Genomic DNA, 21,044 nt, shown 5'->3' with positions numbered 1-21,044 from the left:
CATGCTGACCAATTGACCACCTGTTCACATTAACACAAAGTTAATCTCATCAACCACCCCCAGATTTTACCCCACTCTGTACCCACTTGGGGCAAATTACAGACCAATTAACCGACGAAGCTGCATATCTTTGGAATGTGGGAGGAAACCGGAGCGCCCGGAGGAAATTCACTCAGTCACGGGGAGAATGTGCACATTCCTAGTCTCTTGTGCAGTGAGGCAGCAGCTCTATCCACTATGCCGCTATGCTGCCTATGTGGCAGGTAATTGGTAGGCTAGTTTGCATAGTAAGCAATGTGGTAGATTTAATCACAAGCCCACAGTATTGAATTGTCATATGCATCAATAACAGAACAACAAAATCCTTACTTGTGGCAGCACAATCATAATCTAGCACAATACACATAAATAATAGATCATAAATAAAAAAAGATGGAAGGATACATTTTGGAATGTTGTGAATAACTTCAGTGAACTTCTTCAAAATTGGGCCACGGGATCTCTCCTACCCACTTGAGACGGTAGAGAGAGCCACACCTGGAACAGCGGATACAGTAGATGAGGTTGGAGGAGGTGCAAGTGAACCACTGCCTCACCTGAAAAGACTGTCGGGGTCCTTGGACGGAGTCGAGGGGGAAGGTATAGGGACAGGTGTGGCATCTCCTGCGGTTGCAGGAAAAAGTACGTGGGGAAGGGGTGGTTTGGGTGGGAAGGGACGAGTAGACCAGGGAGTTGTGGAGGGGAACGTTCTCTGCGGAAAGCAGAAAGGGGTGGAGATGGAAAGATGTGGTTACCAGTGGGATAATACGCAATTCACTCACTGACGAAGGCCACTGTGCCAAAAGCCTTCTTCACCGCTCTATCTACCTGCAATGCCAGATGGAAACATGGCACAGTCTGGTGCCAGAATGGCTGGAAAGCAGGGCAATCTTTGCTCAATTCTGCTAACTACCGCTTAAATATTTAGTCAACTGTTCTATGTTTTATATGAGTTTTTTTTATCTTGGCATCAGGTTCGGCACAGACAATGTGAACAAAAGTGCTTGTTCCTGTGCTGCTGTTGATTCACGTTTTTCTCTCACATCGGTTGTTTCGACAATAATCGACCAGGCACCGGGGTCACTTTAAACGTACGTTTATTGAGCAGGAGTCTCCACACAGGTTTAACAACCTAGCAAAGAGTCAAGCTCTCTGCCCTTAATTGCAATGCTTTATATATGTTAATGCCACCGTTTAGCCCCCTCCCACATTACCCAATTAATCGACAGACCTGTACACGATGGTCATGATAACAGGCACGTACACAATGGGAGATGTTAATTAGTGGAACAACACTAGAGCTAAGACAGGGACATTTCTCAGACTTTCGGGAGCCAGCGGTTTGCATATTCTTCAGCCTTCTGAAACTCAGCCACCTCAATCAGCCGAGTGCGAGGAATATCAAAGTTGCGAATATGCAGCATCAGCAGGATAATGTGTATTTCTCAGGATCACAACTTCTTGAGGCCTGCAGCCACATAGTCAGCAACTTTGGTGAGCAGACCTTTTAAGTTTCAACCCAGTTCACCTGACCTCCATTTTCCCTTCACATAACCATTTTACAGTGCTGATTCAAGATTTACATTCACATTCCCCCCTTTTGCCATTCTTATGGCAACACTCATAGTCCATTTAAAAGTCCCATTCGCCGAATCTCGTTGTGTGCCTGGATGAATAAATTGGAGTCTTCTCGTTCCCCTCTCTTTCCTCGTTCGTTCCGTCCATGTTCAGGCTTTGTCCATTTCCAGCCAAAACCGATTAACCCTGCAGTGGTCACCACACATATTAATGCCACAACGACCCTCATCTTAGCGATTTATTTTGTATCTGTGAAGACAAGGGAGGGAAAAAGAAAAGAACGTGCAATTTCATGTCAAAATTAATTTGTGCCCTGCTTCCCGTGGACTGGATCCCCCTCCCTGACCTTGACCTCCCCCCTTCGCTTGGTGTCACCAACCACTTTGCAATGGTGCAAATGCACCCATGCCGATCGTCCTTCTACCTTTACTGCGGTGGGGGTGGTGAGGAGAACCTGGAAGGGGCCCAACCATCGAGGAGAAAGGGTGTCTTTACGAACCCAATTCTTAATCAACACATAAGAGCCCGGGGTGATCCGTCCATTAACGGGAAAATCTATGTCACCCACATAAGCGGCCTTGACCTCCCCATGAATCTCACGCAGGGCCCTTGTAAGGGCAAGGACGTAACAGACCATCTCCTCCGTCATGTGATGCAATGTCATTGTGACCGGGATAATTTCTGTCCAGGGGGTGCGCAGAGGTCGGCCATAGATGATCTCTGCAGGAGACAACCTTGTCTTCCCTGCGGGAAGGACTCTGATCTAAAACAAGGCAACAGGCAACATTTTAACCCATGTGGAGCCTGATTGGTCCACCAGCTTGGCAAGCTTGGTCTTCAGGGTCTGGTTCAAGCGTTCCACCATTCCTGCAGCCTGTGGGCGATAAGCACAATGCAGCCGCTGAGTTACTCCCAGCTGTCGGTACAATTCTTTATTGATAGCGGCAATAAAGTGAGGGCCGTTATCTGAACTGATGGTGTTTGGAACCCCAAAGCGAGGAACAAACTGCCGTAATAAAATAGACACCACCGTAGAAGCAGTGCAATCAGTGGTGGGAAAGGCTTCAATCCACCTAGAAAACACATCAACAATAACAAGTACATGTTTATAACACTGACACTTAGGCAAATCTATAAAATCCATCTGTAAGGTTTCAAACGGAGCAGTAGGTAATGGAGTACGACCTGTCTGGCAGACAACTCCTTTACCAGGGTTGTGTGTAGCACAGGTGAGGCACCGTGCGCTAGTTTGTGCTGCCAAAACCTTAAGTCGAGGATGCCACCATGCCTGTAAGAGAGCGTCTACTAGCAAGGTGGCCCCACAGTGAGTGGCTAGATGTAGGCAATCAATGACCCAGGTCGCTAACTGGTCTGTCATACAGGTCTGTCCGGCCGGCGTGAGCCACAATCCGGAATCAGCCTTCTGACAGCCCAGCTGCTCCCATTCTATTATAACATTAGCAGAGGCGTCCCCCTGTAAGAGCAATACATCATTTATGGTTGGCATAGGTTTTTCAGATTCAGACGAGCCCATATAAAGGCTTTTCACCTGCCTCATCATACTACCCACCACTTTAAATCTACCGCGTGAAGCACACTTAGCCGCTTCGTCAGCCAACCTGTTACCGATTTGGACCGGGGAATCTCCTGTCGTGTGGGCCGCACATTTAATTACGGCTACCGCAGAGGGCAGGAGGATAGCATTCAACAGGTCAGAGACCAGGATCTGATTGGCAATCTTATGGCCCGTTGAGGTAAGGAATCCCCTGTTTTTCCATAACTGTCCGAAATCGTGAACGACTCCAAATGCGTATCGGGAGTCGGTGTAAATATTGACGGAGTGCCCCTCTGCAAGTACACAGGCTCGGGTGAGGGCAAACAACTCGGCCTGCTGAGCTGAAAACGGTGGGTCAAAACTGCCACAATCCAGCAAGGTTCCATCTTGCTTAACTACCGCAAAGCCTGACAGACGGCGTCCCTGCTCGTTGATGGACGAACTTCCATCGGTATAAAGGATCAAATCTGGAGAGGCTAGAGGTTGATCGCTAAGGTCAGGGCGCGGACTGGTATCCACGAGAATAGCCTCCAAGCAGTTATGGTCGCATGGAGCGAGGGGGTCAGGAGGAGAACAGAGAAACGCAGCGGGGTTGATAGTGGTGCAGTGCCGGAACTGTAGCTTGGGATTATTCAACAGGTAGATCTCATATTTATTTTGTCTGGCTGAGGTCAAATGCTGGGTCTGGAGTTGTCCCAGTAGGGCGGTCACAGAGTGGGAGGAATATATGGTAATGTCCTGCTGGAGAGTGAGGTTGGCTGCCGACTGAAGACTATTGTATACTGCTGTCAGAATCTGTGTACAATGGGGATACCCCAGTGCCACAGGGTCTAACTTGGATGAATAATACGCCACTGGTCGGTGCTTATCCCCATGCAGCTGGGTCAAAACCGCAGTGGCACATTCGCCCAGGACGGTACAATAGAGCTGAAAAGGTCTATCATACAGGGGTCGCCCCAGCGCAGGAGCCTTCTGCAGGGCCTCTCGTAGATTATTGAACACTGTCAAGGCTTCACCTGACAATACAAAGGTACTTTCCTCGCTGGTGTAAGGGGTCAGGTGCTTTATGTCCAGGGCCACATTCGGAATCCACTGACGGCAGTAGTTGATCATTCCCAGCCACTGTCGCATTCCCCTGGCTGACGTGGGAGGTGCTGTTCTATAAATGGGGTCTATGCGGTTCTCGTCCAACCGACGGCCATCTGCAGAGATTATGACTCCGAGGAATTTCACCTCCTTTTGACCGACATTTACTTTGGAGGGGGACACAACGTACCCCAATGTCTTTACAAAGTTCAATCCAGTATCCGGTAGGCGGCGCGACTCTCGTCTGCAGCGGCCTCTGCAGTCCGTCTGCGTTTTTATTATTTTATGTCTATGTTTTTATGTAGTTTTTGTTATTTTTTGTTGGGGTATGTGTGTGGGGGGGTGGGGGTGGTGTGGGGGGGTTGGGGGTAACTTTTAAATCTCTCCCTGCACGGGAGACCCGACCTTTTCTTTGTCGGGTCTCCGTTGTCGTTGGGGCTGCAACGAGGAGCGGCCTCCAACAGGAAGCCCGGGACTCTGGTGCCGACTACTCACCTCACCGTCGCGGAGCTGGCCGAGTCCAGAGCGGGTGGAGCGGTGGTGGACGCTGCTGCGGCCCGACCCCCGGAGATTCGGTGGCTGCAACTGCGGGTTTGGCGGACAGTGACACCGGGAGCCCGCGGGTCCCTGGAGGGAGACCGCTTTTCGGGGCTTCCGCAGCGGCGACTTCTCCCGCCCGAGTTGCGGGGTTGAAGAGCTCCTGGAGCGGGGCCTTACAGCATCGCCCCGCGCGGCTTGGAATGGCGGCGGGTCTCTGCGAGCGCGCGCCGGGGGCTCTAACACCAAGACCCGGTGTGCGACCTTGCATCACCCGGCGTGGCTTAAATGGCCACGGGACAATCGCCATCGCCCGCCGGGGGCTTTGACTTTGACTCTGACATCGGGGGGGGAGAGTGCAGTGGAGAGAGAAGTTTTTTTGGCCTTCCATCACAGCAATGTGATGGATGTTTATGTAAATTATGTTGTGTCTTGGGTCTATTTGTTTGTAATGTATGGCTGCAGAAACGGCATTTCGTTTGGACCTCAAGGGGTCCAAATGACAATAAATTGAATTGTATTGTATTGTATTGTATTGTAACAACAAAATTATAGCTTCCCTATTCTGCTCCTCCGTTTCACTGGCCACTAAAAGGTCATCGACGTACTGGATCAATGCAGACCCCTCAGGTAACTGAAGGTTTTGTAATTGCTGTTGCAGACAACGAGAAAATAGGGTCGGTGAGTTTACAAAGCCCTGTGGCAATCTGGTCCATGTATACTGTTGTCCATTATAGGTGAATGCGAACAGGTACTGACAGTCTGGATGTAAAGGAATCGAGAAAAGGGCATGTTGGAGATCCACCGATCCAAAGACTGTTGCTTTAGCCGGGATGGTAGCAAGAATATGTGCTGGGTTAGGAACAAGAGCATGTAATGGTTGTACTATGGCATTAATGGCCCGCAGGTCCTGGACTAGACGATACTGATTCGGCTTTCCTGGTTTTGGGACTGCGAGAATTGGTGTGTTGCAGCAGGACTGGCATGTGATCAAAATACCCTGCTCCAATAGTCCTTTGAGTAACCTGTCGATACAGGGTACGGCCTGGACTTTCAAGGGATATTGTCGTATAGATGGCATGGCTGCACCAGGCTTGACCTGCACCAGGACTGGCTCAACATTTGTAAGTCCTACTTGAGTCTGATCATTCGCCCATACTTCCGGATCAGTAAATTCCACAATATCTCGGCCCTTATGGTGTCTCAAGGTACCCTCCTGAGTAGGTCGGGTGGGTGAATAGGTAATGGACAGATCGGAGGTAACTTGCTGGGGGCCTTGGATATTTTCATCTGATCCCTTCAAGGCCTGAAAAACCATTGGTCCGAGATCTTTGGCGGTATATGGAAGGTATACTTTTAGCGTAAGATGAGGTGCGATGCCAGGACTTTGCCTCCAGTTGGACATAGATATTGACACGGCCAACGCTTCTCCTTCCTGACTGGTTACGGTAGCCAACTCGGTGATGGTCCACTGACTGCCCTCATGGGGCCCAAAGAATTGCTCCAGTTCCGAGTTGGATCCACTCGCATCATAGGCAAGTGTGACATGGTGTTCTTGGTCCTCCAAGTCCAGGCTCCACCACTGGGGGGTTCGATGCTGATAGCACTGTCGATGTTGAGCGTGTTCAATCTCTATGGAATGCGGCTGACATACAAGCAGAAGCTGTAGTCGACAAAGTAGGTCTCGTCCCAAAACATTAATGTCCAAATTGTTAGTCACCACGAATTGGTGCATAATGCGGATTCCTTCATACTGGACAGACACTGGTACAGTTAGGCGATAAGGGTGGGGGATTCCATCAAAGCCTTGTAACATTTCATGCTGTCCAGTAGTCTGGAGGGCTAAGGAACATTGCACTGATGAAACAGTTGCTCCGGTATCAACATGGAAGGAGTGTGATTCATTATTAACTATCATCTTCAGGTGTGGCTCCGGGATACTGTCATTCCTCCTTGTTGGGGATATCGACAGCATCTTTGGTGGTCAATTTTCAAAGGGGTTTTGGTGTATTCCTTGGAAGGAGGGAGTTGGACCTGGGTCCCCTCCTCGGGGTCCTTGTTGACCTTGCTGTCCAGGTTGTCCGTATTGTCCCTGGCCACTTCCTCGTCTTCCTCCTTGCTGGTTATCACTTGGACATTGTCGGCGCATGTGACCGTTGCCTCCACATTCATAACAAATCAAGGGTTTTCTTGGTCCCCATCCTATTCCTCCATATGGCCGCTGGTTGTTACCTCCACGGGGTGCATATGGTGGCCTGTACGGGGAGGCATTAGGTCCGTTCGGATGTCCCCAAGGGAAAGGGTACGTGTTGTGCTGGCTATCCATCCATACCGGAAAGCAGGGCTGGTGCTCCTTCTGGTATCCTCGAGTCTCTGCGTGCGGAGGTCCCTTGTGTTCTGGCGGCTGCTCTCGGGTGATAACATATTCCGTCTTTACCTTTGCTGGTGGATCCCTAGCTTCTCCTCTCTTCCATAATGCACATACGGCGCGGCACATATCAGGGGTGGTCATGCCGGTCCAATTTAGATTATTTGTCTTAACGCTGGTACCGACATCATCGGGCAAGCAGAGCATTAGTGTAGCACAGAACTGGGGAGATTGCTGACCGGTGTTAAAGTTCTGGTCCCCAGCATGCGAGCCATACATATCCTTAAATCTTTCCAAAAAGTCCTCGGGGTCCTCATTTCGCTTGGGTTTCTGATCCAGTACCTTGGGCAAGTCAATAGGTTTTCTCAGGGTCGCTTCGAGAGCCGCCAGGAGTAGGGTCTTCCGCTGGTCATCTCCGGCAACTCCCGGGTGCACGGCTTCCATAGCAGCGTGGTCATTGTGCCCCAGCTGGGTGAGGAACTTGCCCCACTGCATTCGATTCAGGGATTGTCTGACCAGACTCCAGGCATCCAAAGAGACGGCTTGGTAGGCGTCCAGCATGTTGCCGATGAACTCCACAAATCGTCCCGGGCACTTGACTTTATCTGGTGCCCCATTCAGGATTATCAACATATCGTTTGGTTTCCACGGAGCATACACCTGGATGGTCGCAGGGGGCCTCCTGCTACAACGGCCACCCCGGCGGCTGCAGGATTCGGGACTGTTCTCATTGGCAGTTGTCTTGCGCGTGGGGAGTGCTTCTTCTTCCTAGCCCTTCTAGCCTCTTCCTCCCTTCTCTCGTCTCTGTCTTCAGATGCCGTGTCCCCTTCACTCTCCCATTCGTTATTATCGTCGGAGGTTGAAAAGGTGGAGCTGGAGGGGGATTGTGTTCGCCGCTGTGCCATATTCTTTTTGGGTTTGTTCCGGGGGTTCAGTTTAGTTCTGCCTCCCACGGAGTCAGCGGATTGTGGGGCACCAGGTGAGTACGGAGGGGGTCGGCCTGCGAGGGGGGCACTGGGGGCAACTGTCTTCCCGGTGGTTTCCCCTGAATGGGATCGTCTTCTGGGGTTCAGCAAGGGTACGGGAGATTTGGAAACTGACATCTGTGAAGGACAAGTTTTAATCTTGGATCGGGTAGCGGGAATTGAAGGAGCAGATACTGGACTGGCAATGGGATGCTGCTGGTTCAGCGGGGGTGCTCCACGGACTCCCCAATGATAATCCTCTACCTCCTCCTCGTCGTCACCTCCCAAATCTATGCCAGCCACCGACTTACGTAAGTCTTTATCTATCTTGGCCTTATTTTGTCTCTCTCTCTGCTGACGATCCTTACTTTCCTTTGCATGCCTGCATTCTTGTTTTAGTACTGTCACTGACTTCTCCTGACCCCCCTCGGTCAGGGGTATTCCTAGTTTCAAGGCATTACTCTGCCAACTGGCCGTTAAAGACCGTGCCTTTTCTTTGTTACAATGATCGATCCACAACTGAATGGCCTTTTTATATATTTTTTTAAAATCCGTTTTCCATATTACACTTTGGGCCCTTGATAACACATCCATATCCTTGGAACCCCCTTCAGGCCATTCATCCTTCCCCTGTTTATGAATGAGTCCTCCCGACATACGCCTAAAGGTCTCCTCCATTTCTGGATGCAAGAAACATAGCTGATGTAATGGCCGGTCTGGGTGACCACTGGTGTCCATACCATTACCCATTTTTAAACTTATACTATTACACACAATATTTCAGGGTTAACCGCGAGTCCTTGGTTCCGCCGTATCTCACTCGGTCACTTCAATTCCTGACCTTCGCGTGGAGGATTTCCTCTCTTAACAACCAGTCTAAGGCGGACTTTCTGTGAGATACGGAGGTACCTTGGTCTCGGTTAACACTCAATACTTGTTAACGTTATTACACAAATATCACAACAAAATTTCAGGGTTAACCGTGAGTCCTTGGTTCCGCCGTATCTCACTCGGCCACTTTAAAGCGGACTTTCTGTGAGGTACGGGGTACCTTGGTCTCGGTTAACACTCAATACTTGTTAACTCTTTCAGGGTTAACCTAGAGTCCTTGGTTCCACCGTATCTCACTCAGTCACTTTGAAGTGGACTTTCTGTGAGATATGGGGGTACCTTGGTCTCAGTTAATGTCTCAATACTAGTTAACTTCCTATACACAGTGCATTCCTCTTATATACCGTCTACGGTCCCCCTCTACGGGGTGTTTTATCCGCTCGATCAGACTAGGATAATCCTCGAGACGGCCCTATCCCAGTGCCCACAACCGGAACGTTCGGATGTCGTCCCACCAACTGACGCAAGTCAGCGAATTACCCTGCTACGCCGGGATACGAGGAAGGACCAAGAGGAGATTTAACTAAATCTACACACTTGGCTGCACACCCTTCACATCGATCCCGTCGCCCAGTGGATTCACTCGCCGGCTCGATCAGTCGCTGGTTGACATCCCACTTCTGACACCAAATGTTGATTTACGTTTTTCTCTCACATCGGTTGTTTCGACAATAATCGACCAGGCACCGGGGTCACTTTAAACGTACGTTTATTGAGCAGGAGTCTCCACACAGGTTTAACAACCTAGCAAAGAGTCAAGCTCTCTGCCCTTAATTGCAATGCTTTATATATGTTAATGCCACCGTTTAGCCCCTTCCCACATTACCCAATTAATCGACAGACCTGTTACACAATGGTCATGATAACAGGCACGTACACAATGGGAGATGTTAATTAGTGGAACAACACTAGAGCTAAGACAGGGACATTTCTCAGACTTTCGGGAGCCAGCGGTTTGCATATTCTTCAGCCTTCTGAAACTCAGCCACCTCAATCAGACGAGTGCGAGGAATATCAAAGTTGCGAATATGCAGCATCAGCAGGATAATGTGTATTTCTCAGGATCACAACTTCTTGAGGCCTGCAGCCACATAGTCAGCAACTTTGGTGAGCAGACCTTTTAAGTTTCAACCCAGTTCACCTGACCTCCATTTTCCCTTCACATAACCATTTTACAGTGCTGATTCAAGATTTACATTCACACTGCTCTTTGCTCTATGATCTTTTACAGAGGCACGGTGGTAGAGTTGCTGCCTTACAGCACCAGAGACCCGGGTTCGATCCTGACTATCGGTGCTGTCTGTACGGAGTTTGCATGTTCTCCCTGTGACCGCCTGGGTTGTCTGATGGTGCTCCGGTTTCCTCCCACACTCCAAAGCTGCACAGGTTTGTAGGTTGTTAATTGGCTTTGGTAAAACTGTAAATTGCCCCTAGTGTGTAAGATAGCGTTAGTGTGCGGTGTGATCGCTAGTCCGTGCTGTATCTCTAAAGCCTACGGTAAAGTCCAAAGGCAGTCAAATGGTGACTGTACACATCCCAAAGCATTCACCATTTCGTCTGCTTCTTAAAAATCCCATTTAACTTGCCCACTCGGCCAATGAATTAAAATCTTCTGCCGGATACGATTTTCTTCCTCTCTACTGTCCACGTTATCCAATTCTATTGTCAACTAGCGAAGATGGGGCATGTTGGCCGGTGTGGGCATGTTGGGGCAAAGGGCTTGTTTCCAGTCAGTAAGACTCTGTGACTATAACTACAAAGTTCTTAATCTTTGCCACTTCACGCAAAAAGCCAGAGTATTGATGCTGAACTTTGCAAAAACTCTCAAATTTCACTGCACCTTAATTGGTTATGTAACAATAAATGCAAATTTAAATTTGAACTTGAACTTGAAATGTTACGAAATATTACAGAACAAAATGGAGTCGTTGGCAATGAATCAAGACTTTGGCAAGGGTGTCCACTATGGTTCATTGCCTGAAAGAGCATTGTGAAAAATCCTACCAAACGGTCGAGGTAGAATTCATCTCTTATCACTTGGTCTCATATTTCCCTGACTGAGACCTGTATCAGAATAAAATGATTTTATCTTTTGATTGACCTTCTGATTATTTCCCCACTGCCCGATTCTTCTGTGCAACTGGCTAGGTAAAAATGTGGACTAGCGAGTTATTTCTTTAAGCTGGATAGCAGTTGGGTGGGCACCCCTATGGTTTCTCACTGTGATCAAGGCAATGTTTCCTGTAAATAGCTGATGTTGATATTAGGTCAAGCTGCTGGGGGCTGTGATCTTTGCAAGCTAGATTTATTGTTTGATGCAAGCCTTTTCCAGCCAATACATAAATAATAAAAAAACGTCTTTGTTTCAAGCGTTCCATATTTGTTCCAGATTCGTGATTTGTTGGTGGTACAAAGCAAGTCTCCATTTCGCTCCATCTCATTTATCCCAAGCATCTCAATGCAGCAAACAAAACATGGAAGAATTCAGAATGGGAATAAAAATGCTCAACAGGTGAAATCAAATATTTCACGTCATATATTTATTAATCTGTGCACAGGTTTTGTTTAGTTTAGAGATGCAGTGCAGAAACAGGCCCATCGGCCCACCGAGTCCGGGCTGACCAGTGATCCCTGCACACTAGCACTATCCTACACGCACTAGGGACAATTTACAATGCTACCAAAGCCAATTAGCCTACATACCTGTACGGCTTCGGAGTGTGGGAGCAAACTGGAGCACCCGCAGGAAACGCACGCAGTCACGGGGAGAAAGTACATATTCCATCCATGGCTGTGATTGAACCCGAGTGTCTTGTGCAGTGGGACAGCAGTGCTATCCGCTACGTGGCAGGTCATTTGTAGGCTAGTTTGTATAGTAAGCAACGTGGTAGATTTAGTCACAAGCCCAGAGTATTGAATTATCATATGTACTGACAACAGAACAACAAAATCCTTACTTGTGGCAGCATAAGCATCCTCTAGCACAATACACATAGATAATAGATCATAAATTAAAAAATCAATAATTTAGGAAAGATGGAAGGATACATTTTTGTTGGAATATTGTGAATAACTTCAGTGAATTTCTTCAAAATTGGGCCACGGGATCTCTCCTACCCACTTGAGACGGTAGAGAGAGTCATGTTCTAATGCTTCATCCAAAGGCAGAACCTCTACTACACTGGAGTAAAAGCTTGTGAATTGTGAGCTCAAGTCTTGGCTGTGGGACTTCTGTGAGACAAGTATGTGAGCAAGCTGTCTACACTCTTCACCTGCACATATCTAGTGGGGTAGAGCAGTCCCAAACTACTATCTACCTGATCGGGGACCCTCAGACTATTATACTGAACTCACCCAGGCTGTCAAATCACTCAAGAACCTTGACGGCGTTAGGCTTTATTAAAGATCTCAAGTAGAAGGATTGCCCAATATGCCCTGACTCAAAGACTGATGAAAGTAGGCACTCAACTACAAAACCTATTGTCATCCAAGTCTGATTATGTGCAGTGAATAGTGAACATTTTTCAAAATGCACAGAATCTAGATATGGAAGTAACCCTAATATCTTTGCTTAAGATTACCCCTATAACTTCTGGGGGGAGGGGGAGCAAGAGCACAGCTATGGGACACAGTCGTGGGGGAAGGATGTATCTATGACAGAAAGGGGGATAACCATGTTTACTAAAGGATGAGGACATCCGGCATGCCTTGGAATGGAAAGTCCCATCTTGGAAGCAGATGGAGTGGAGATGAAGGAATTGAAAGTAAGGAATAGTGCTTCCAGGAAGTGTATCCAAGTAAGTGTGGGAGTCGTTAGGTTTATAATAGACATCAGTTAATAGCCTGTCCCCTGTGATAGAGACAGAGAGATCATGAATGGGGCGAGAGATGTCAGAGATAGTCCAGGTGAATTTGCGGTCAGGGTGCAAGTTAGTGGTAGAGCTAATGAAATACGTGCGTTCTGCATGGGTGCAGGAGGCAGCCCCAATGTAGTCATCGATGCCGTGAGAAAGAGTTTGGGGATAGGGCCTGTTTAGGCCTGGAATATGCACGAGTTATGCAACTGAACCATCCTCTCAACAATTAGAGAATGGTCCTGAGCTACCATCCACCTCATTGGAGACCTGCAGACTAACTTTAATCGGACTTTATTGGACTTTATCTTCAAATAAACTTTATTCCCTTTATCCTGTATCTATACACTGTGGACATCTCAATAATAATCATGTTTAGGAAAGAACTGCAGATGCTGGAAAAATCGAAGGTAGACAAAAAGCTAGTCCGGACATCGCGCAGTGCTCTGAAATCTTCGCGTGCCAACGGCCTGTCGGCACGCAGGTGCATTGCGGTCGTACGCAGTGTCTTGATGGCGTACGCAGAGTTGTGATGACGTACGCAGCGTCTTGACGGCGTATGCCTAGCGCGTGGCGTTGCACGATGACGTCACCGCCCGGCGTGGCGTTGTGCGATGACGTCACCACCCGACGCTGTGCGACGCCCAAATTCAGTCGGCCCACCTCCTACCCAGCTGATTGGTAAGTATGACGCAAATTACGTCACGCGCGAACTTACCGTGAACTTAGCGCAAACTTAGTGCGTACTTAGCGCGTACTTAGCGCGTATTTCGCGTGAACTCCGCTTCCGTTTGGTCACACCAAACGCATGCAATCGCATGCAAGTGGGACAGGCCCTTAAAATGGCAAAGATTAGCGGAAATATGGCGCATTGGGAAGCATTTAAAAGCCAACAGAACTAAAAAAGCAATAAGGGTAGAAAATATGAAGGTAAGCTAGCTAATAATATAAAAGAGATGATCTTCAGATTTATAAAGAGTAAAAGAGAGGTGAGAGTGGACGTTGAACCACTGTCAAATGATGCTGGAGAAGTAGTAATGGGAGGTAAAGTAATGGTGGATGAACTAAATAAGTGTTTGGCATCAATCTACAGTGGAAGACACCAGCACTGTGCATGAAATTCAACAGACTCAGCGTGTGAGTGCAGACACTCACTGAGCAGAAGGTGCTTGGGTTGCTGAAAGGCCTGAAGGTGGATACACAATTTATAGAGGCCAATTAACCTATCAACCCACACATCTCTGGGACATGGAACGTAACCAGAACACCCAGAAGAAATAAAAATAAGTAACAATTCAATTTGCCTAAGGCTTCCAAATCTCCTTCATTTTGAATTACTGAATGGGTGGGGGGTGGAGGATGACGGCAGGTGGAGAGATGACGGGAAAAACGGGAGCTCACCAGGACAAGTTGAATCAGTTGTCATCTTATTGAATGACAATACTTGTTCAAGGGACCAATTGGGGGAGAGTTACTTTCACAGCGTGTGGAGAGTTTGGCCAGGGGTTAAAGTTGTGGGGAGGGCAGGAGTGTTGAGAAGGAGGGGGTCGGGGATGATGTCAGTAACTCACGCACTCACCACTGCCGCGGCACTCCGGGCACAGAGCCACCGCATTGTGGACGAGGAAGGAAGCAGCTCGGGTGGCTGCGAACGGCCGCCGGGACCACAGCGCTTTCTGCCGGCCCGCTTACCTCTGGCAGTGCTCTCCGTCTGAACATCTCTCACCTGCTGCTCGCCGGCTTCGCTCATGTCAGCCGCTTCCCACAAATCCTTAAATTCCGACAGCCGAGTAACCTCAATTGGTCCCTTGATCGCGCTGTCGGAATTTAAGAATTTGCGGGAAGCGGCTGACATGAGCGAGGCTGGTGAGCGGCAGGAGAGAGGTTTTCAGATGGAGAACACTGCTAGAGATGAGCGGTGGCCGGCAGAAGGGGCTGTCCGAGCAGCCACCCGAGCTAATTCACCTACCACAGTTACCTACCACATTATTGGTACACAAACTCCATTCTTCTCTCTTTGTTTCCTAAGATACACTTAAAGATAATGACAATCCATATTTGAAAAACCCGCCAAGAAACATGCGCTGTGCATGCACTGTAGGCTGCCGTGCATGCGCTGTACTGCAAAGGCAGAATTTCAGCTGCCTTCAGCTCTCCTTGAAATTGACGGCTTGAAGCATCGTCGACGGCACGTGAGCTGTACAGACCTTCGCGTGTTGCAAGTACTGCGCATGAAAGGCACGGAGAATTATGCCTACCGAAGAGATCGATCTCTTAGATTGGCATAATTGTCCCATGCCTTTACTATTTATATTTAATAATTACCATTTTATAATTTTAGTCAAGGTAGGCAGTGCCTACCTTGCCTAACCTGACGGCACATGCCTGGTTCGCACGGTGAATATGGAGAGTCCACATGGACAGCACCCAAGGTCAAAAATCGAAGCCCGATCTGTGGCGCTGTGAGTCAGCAGCTTTATCAGCTGCGCCACTCTGCCTTATCAATACCCCAGCTCTGAGCCTGTTGCATAGAGTCAAGCTGCTGATTTTATCCGGCATTTAGTGATAGAGATACAACGTGGAAGCAGGCCCTTCAACCCTCTGAGTCCACTCCAACCCACGACCACCCGCACATTAGATCTATATTACCCCACTTTTGCATCCGACATACTAGGGCCAATTTACGGAAACCAATTAACTCAAAAATATGTACGTCTTTGGAGTGGAGAAGGTAAACCGGAGCACCCGGTGAAAACCCAGGCGGTCACAGGGAGAACGTACAACTCCGTATAGACAGCACTCAGAGTCAGGATTAAACTTGGGTCTCTGCCGCTGCAAGGCAGCAGCTCTACCCGCTGCGCCACTCTGCCGCCCTTCCAGCTATTTCCATGTTGATTATTAATGCAACACAAAAACGCTGAATGCCTGAACTGAGAACAGATTTGTTTCATATCAAAATTAGATAATCGGGGATAAGACGCCTCTCAGAGTCTGGTACATGGTTCATTGGAAGTGCATTAAAATGTGTTATGCAATGACTTGACATTCCTGCGATGACATTTGATAAAATACCAATGTTGTGGTTACCTCTCAATGCCATTATCTCACGTAGCACGGTATTAGATAATACTGTGGGATGTTGGAATAAAGCCATCACTTAGGAGGGACTGGGTCACAAAGATGGTGACAAATTCATGATCTGATTTTAACTCCACCTGTCTTTTACCATGTTACATGTTCATGGTGAATACTGGTGAGTACCTAGTATATACATGTAGGTAGTTAAATACTACTTACAGCACCAGTGTTGGAGACCTGGTGGGCTTCAACAGTCTTGCGATGACTGTGTGGGATCGGGGGATCGGTTGGATCAGACGTCGCTGGAGGCTCTACAGTGGTCAGACGAGAGCACGGATCGGACACGGCCTGCAGCAACAACAGGGAACAGTGGAGAACATCAACTGCAACGCATGGCCAGGCTGATCGTTGCAACTCCGGACCAGTGCCGCTCCCGGGACATCGGGCATTTAAGGCCAGGATAAGATTACACTTTATAGAATTTGGAAATTAGAAGGAATACAAAATGGTGCATAAGTTCATAGGTTCTAGGAGCAGAATTTGGCCATACGGCCCATCAAGTCTACTCCGCCATTCATATAACCATATAACAATTACAGCATGGAAAACAGGCCATCTCGGCCCTTCAAGTCCGTGCCGAACACTTATTTTCCGCTAGTCCCATCTACCTGCACTCAGACCATAACCCTCCATTCCTTTCCCGTCCATATACCTATCCAATTTATTTTTAAATGATAAAATCAAACCTGCCTCCACCACTTCCACTGGAAGCTCATTCCCCAGAGCTACCACTCTCTGAGTAAAGAAGTTCCCGCTCATGTAACCCCTAAACCTCTGTCCCCTAATGTCCGCTTGTTTGAATCTTCCCTACTCTCAATGGGAAAAGCTTACCCACGTCAACTCTGTCTATCATTCAAACATGGTTGATCTATCTTTCCCTCTCAACCCCATCTTCCTGCCTTCTCCCCATAACCACTGACACCCATACTAATCAAGAATTTCTCATTTGCCTTAAAAAGACCCATTGGCCTCCACAACCGAATGTGGCAACGAATTCCACAGATTCACCATCCTGCATGATGCTGGAAATGTGGGGACTATGCATACTGCCTCAGTGTAGTCTACTATTCCTACACTCTTGTACTTAGGAGCGACTGTGCTTATGTACAGTAAGATTTTACTGAATTGTACACTTAATAAATTCACTGTACCCAGTTACACGTGGCAATCGAACCATTGATCAGGAGTAAAGGATTGCTTTTCTCAACGATTTGCAGTAACTTTGGGCAGCACAATGACACAGCTGGTAGAGCTGGTGCCTGACAACCTCATAGATCCAGGTTCGATCCTGACATCGGAAATGTTGTCTGTGTGGAGTTTGCACGTTCTCCCAGCGACTGTGTGGGTTTCCTCCGGGTGCTAAGGTTTCCCTCAAACACCAAAAACGTGCGGGGTTATAGGTTAATTTAGTTTAGTTCAGTTCAGAGATACAGTGTGGAAACAGGCCCTTCGGCCCACCGGGTCTGCACCGACCAGCAATACCCGCACATTAACATCATCCTACACACACTAAGGACAATTTATACCAAGTCAATTAACCCACAAACCTTAACATCTTGGGAGTGTGGGAGAAAACCGAAGATCTCAGAGAAAACCCACGCGGTCACGGGGAGAATGTACAAACTATGTACAGACAGAACCCGTAGTCGGGATCGAACCCAGGTCTCTGGTGCTGTACGCACTGTAAGGCTGTAACTCTATCATTGCACCAGCATTTTGTGTCTATCTTCGGATTAAACCAGCATCTGGAGTTCCATCCTGCACATGGTTTACTGGTTCACTAGTTTCTTTATTGTCACCTACCAGGTGAAGTGCTATACATTTGTTGCATGCAGCTCAGCAAGACTATCCCAGTACATAAGCACAATCCCCCAGTTAGTACAGAACTAGACTAAGTGGGACCCTGTCACACAGGAAGCTTGGTCCCCCAACGCAATATTCCAGCTGTAGTGACAGATTTTTATATTGTTACAAGGATTTAGTCCTTTAGTCACTTTAATCGATGACAGGGTGTGAGGGTGGGGAGGAGAGCTCGGAGAAAGGACTGGGGAAGAACCATGCGGGAGAGGGGGGTATCACGAAGGGGCAGGGGCCTGCGAGGGGGACCAGAAGGGAATGGGCTGGAGCTGCGGGGCATTGGGATGGCGGTGCGTTTGGCACTCACAGCGGGCGCTGGACGCTATCCTCCGTCAGGATCAGATTCACCGCTTTCTGTTTGGCGACATCGGCGTGCCGCTTCCAGTCCCTCCGAAAACTATGTACGGATGGAGACATCGGCCGGCCTCTCTCAGCTCCAGTAAAGATGCGATGGCACAGGAAGGGGCGGACCGTCCCACGGAGTGACAGGAGAAGAGACTAATCTGCACGGCACTGACTGGCAGGTGAGGAGATCGAGCTGCACTCGCACGGTTTTTACGATATTTAAACCGTGCTAACATTTATATTGTACCACCGATCGGAACAAAACTTGATGCACTTGCAGCACAGGAGAACGGTGAGTGAGCTGGCAAAAAATCGTAGCGCTATTGCGTACCGTTTTTGCGCAAATAGAAAAACAGCGCAAACCGGAAGAGTATAAGATCAGCGCTTTAGTTATGTATAGAAGATATCAATATAAAGACTGGAATTGTAAGAGGGAATTTTGTGCTACACCCCTCCCTGTATCTGGCTTTACTCAGATCATCACAGACACAAAATTAAATGGCTCATAGACCAATGGTGAGTCTATTGAACAAATTGGTTTATTGCGCACTGATCTATGGTCTGATATAACACAAAGTGTTTCCTGCTGCACACATTTAAGGCCTTCAATACACCCGACTTGTTCGATAGATTCACCACTGATGTACGAGCTCTCCTATTATTTCCAAATTCAGCTCCAGGCCACATACAACCTTGATTTGGTCATACACCGCCATTTTGTGTTGTTGTCTTTAGGCATCATCTTCACCGCTGGGAGCCTCAGAGAGCTGTTGAGGTTCAAGAAGATGGTTCACCAGCACCTTCTCAAAGGCAACTCAGGATGAGCAATAAATGTTGGCACTGTCAGTGAAACTCATAACCCAAAAAACAATGAACTTTAAAATAACTCCATGGAGCAGCTCCTTAAAGATAAGATGAGCATAAATAGTGCTGACTTATTCAGAAACTATAGTTTTGAGATGCAGTCTATAGTTGAAGATATGACATCTAAATGCTTTAGGCTTAGGGTGAATAATTTAGAAGGGCCCCATGGTCATGGTGGATTTTAATATGCAGGTTTTTTTAGTTTTTTAAAATTTTAGAGATACAGTGTGAAAACAGGTCCTTCGGCCCACTGAGTCTCCGCCAACCAGCGATCCCCGCACTTTAACACGATCGTACACACACGAGGAACAATTTACACATGCACCACGCCAATTAACCTACGTACCTGTATGTCTTTGGAGCATGGGAGGAAGAAAACCCATATGTCATGGGAGGAAGAAAACCCATATGTCATGGGAAGAACGTACACATTCCATATAGACAGCACCCGTAGTCGGGATCGAACCGGGGTCTCCGGCACTGTAAGTGCCAGCAAGTCTACCGCTGCGCCACCGTGGCCGCCCAGGTAGACTGGGATAATTTGGTTGGTACTGGATCCCAAGAGAAGGAATTTATAGAATGCCTACAAATTGGCTTCTTAGAGTAGCCCACTAGGGGAAAAGCAATTCTAGATTTGTGCAATGAATCAGATTTGGTTCTGGGGTTTAATGTAAAGGAAAACCTAGGAGGCAGCGACCATCTATATACCTATAAAAGTCTGATCTTGTATGTCTGTATGTCTGTATGTATGTATGTCTGTATCTATTTGTATGTTTGTATGTATGTATGTTTGTATGTTTTGTATCTTCCTCAAAAAGCCACGAGCTAGTGCTGAAATATTTACATATTCTAACTCACATTTTTACCGTGCACACCATACTCAGGTTGATTTAAGATTTCATCCTGTATTTCACGTTATTCACAATTAAAGCTTTAAAAAAAAGCCAAAAACCACCTCACAGAGAGCCTTTTTCCAGCAGCTTCCAGTGATGACGTCACAATGCCACTCACAGTACACCAATCACAATGGGCTCTCAAGCTGCCGAGTGTCACACACCCCGCCCCCGCCCCCTCCCCCCTGGGTTATTCACAACCCTTGCCCACTGACCCCACCCCCCCCGGGTTATTCATGGTTAAAGTTTCAAAAAAAGGCAAAACCATCTTTTAAATCCGGATGGGGCCAGTATCTGGGGTGTGCGCTTCTGCCGCGTTCGGGGACCAGCCCTCCTATGTGACAACGAGCCCCCCCACCCTCCACCCTCCCCACCCCCTGTGTTGGGGGACGGGACCCAACGTGTCACACTTGGTCTAGGAATATGATACCATTCAAACTGCAGTTTGAGAGGGAGAAGCTGAAATCAGATGCATCAGTTACTGTTGAGTGAAGGCAACTACAGGGGCATGAGGGAAGGGCTGGCTAAAGTTGATTGGAAAGGGACCCAAGTCAGCAGCTCTACCCGCTGCGCCGCTCTACCCGCTGCGCCACTCTGCTGCCCTTCCAGCTATTTCCATGTTGATTATTAATGCAACACAAAAACGCTGAATGCCTGAACTGAGAACAGATTTGTTTCATATCAAAATTAGATAATAGGGATTAAGACGCCTCTCAGAGTCTGGTACATAGTTCATTGGAAGTGCATTAAAATGTGTTATGCAATGACTTGACATTCCTGCGATGACATTTGATAAAATACCAATGTTGTGGTTACCTCTCAATGCCATTATCTCACGTAGCACGGTATTAGATAATACTGTGGGAAGTTGGAATAAAGCCATCACTTAGGAGGGACTGGGTCACAAAGATGGTGACAAATTCATGATCTGATTTTAACTCCACCTGTCTTTTACCATGTTACATGTTCATGGTGAATACTGGTGAGTACCTAGTGTACACATGTAGGTAGTTAAATACTACTTACAGCACCAGTGTTGGAGACCTGGTGGGCTTCAACAGTCTTGCGATGACT

The 21,044-nt window shown here is 47.9% G+C and overlaps 1 long non-coding RNA gene across 1 annotated transcript; it reads right to left on the bottom strand.

Annotated features, from left to right (window-relative positions):
* Positions 1–8,657: 8,657 nt before the first annotated feature.
* Positions 8,658–9,680, bottom strand: LOC116991630. Its single transcript, XR_004416846.1, has 2 exons — positions 9,180–9,680; positions 8,658–9,037 (listed from the first exon to the last, which is right to left on the bottom strand). It is a non-coding gene; the product is annotated as an uncharacterized LOC116991630 (long non-coding RNA).
* Positions 9,681–21,044: the final 11,364 nt, after the last annotated feature.

Source organism: Amblyraja radiata, chromosome 34, assembly GCF_010909765.2.
Source record: "Amblyraja radiata isolate CabotCenter1 chromosome 34, sAmbRad1.1.pri, whole genome shotgun sequence".
Taxonomy (NCBI): domain Eukaryota; kingdom Metazoa; phylum Chordata; class Chondrichthyes; order Rajiformes; family Rajidae; genus Amblyraja; species Amblyraja radiata.
This window is presented reverse-complemented; position numbering and strand designations above follow the sequence as displayed.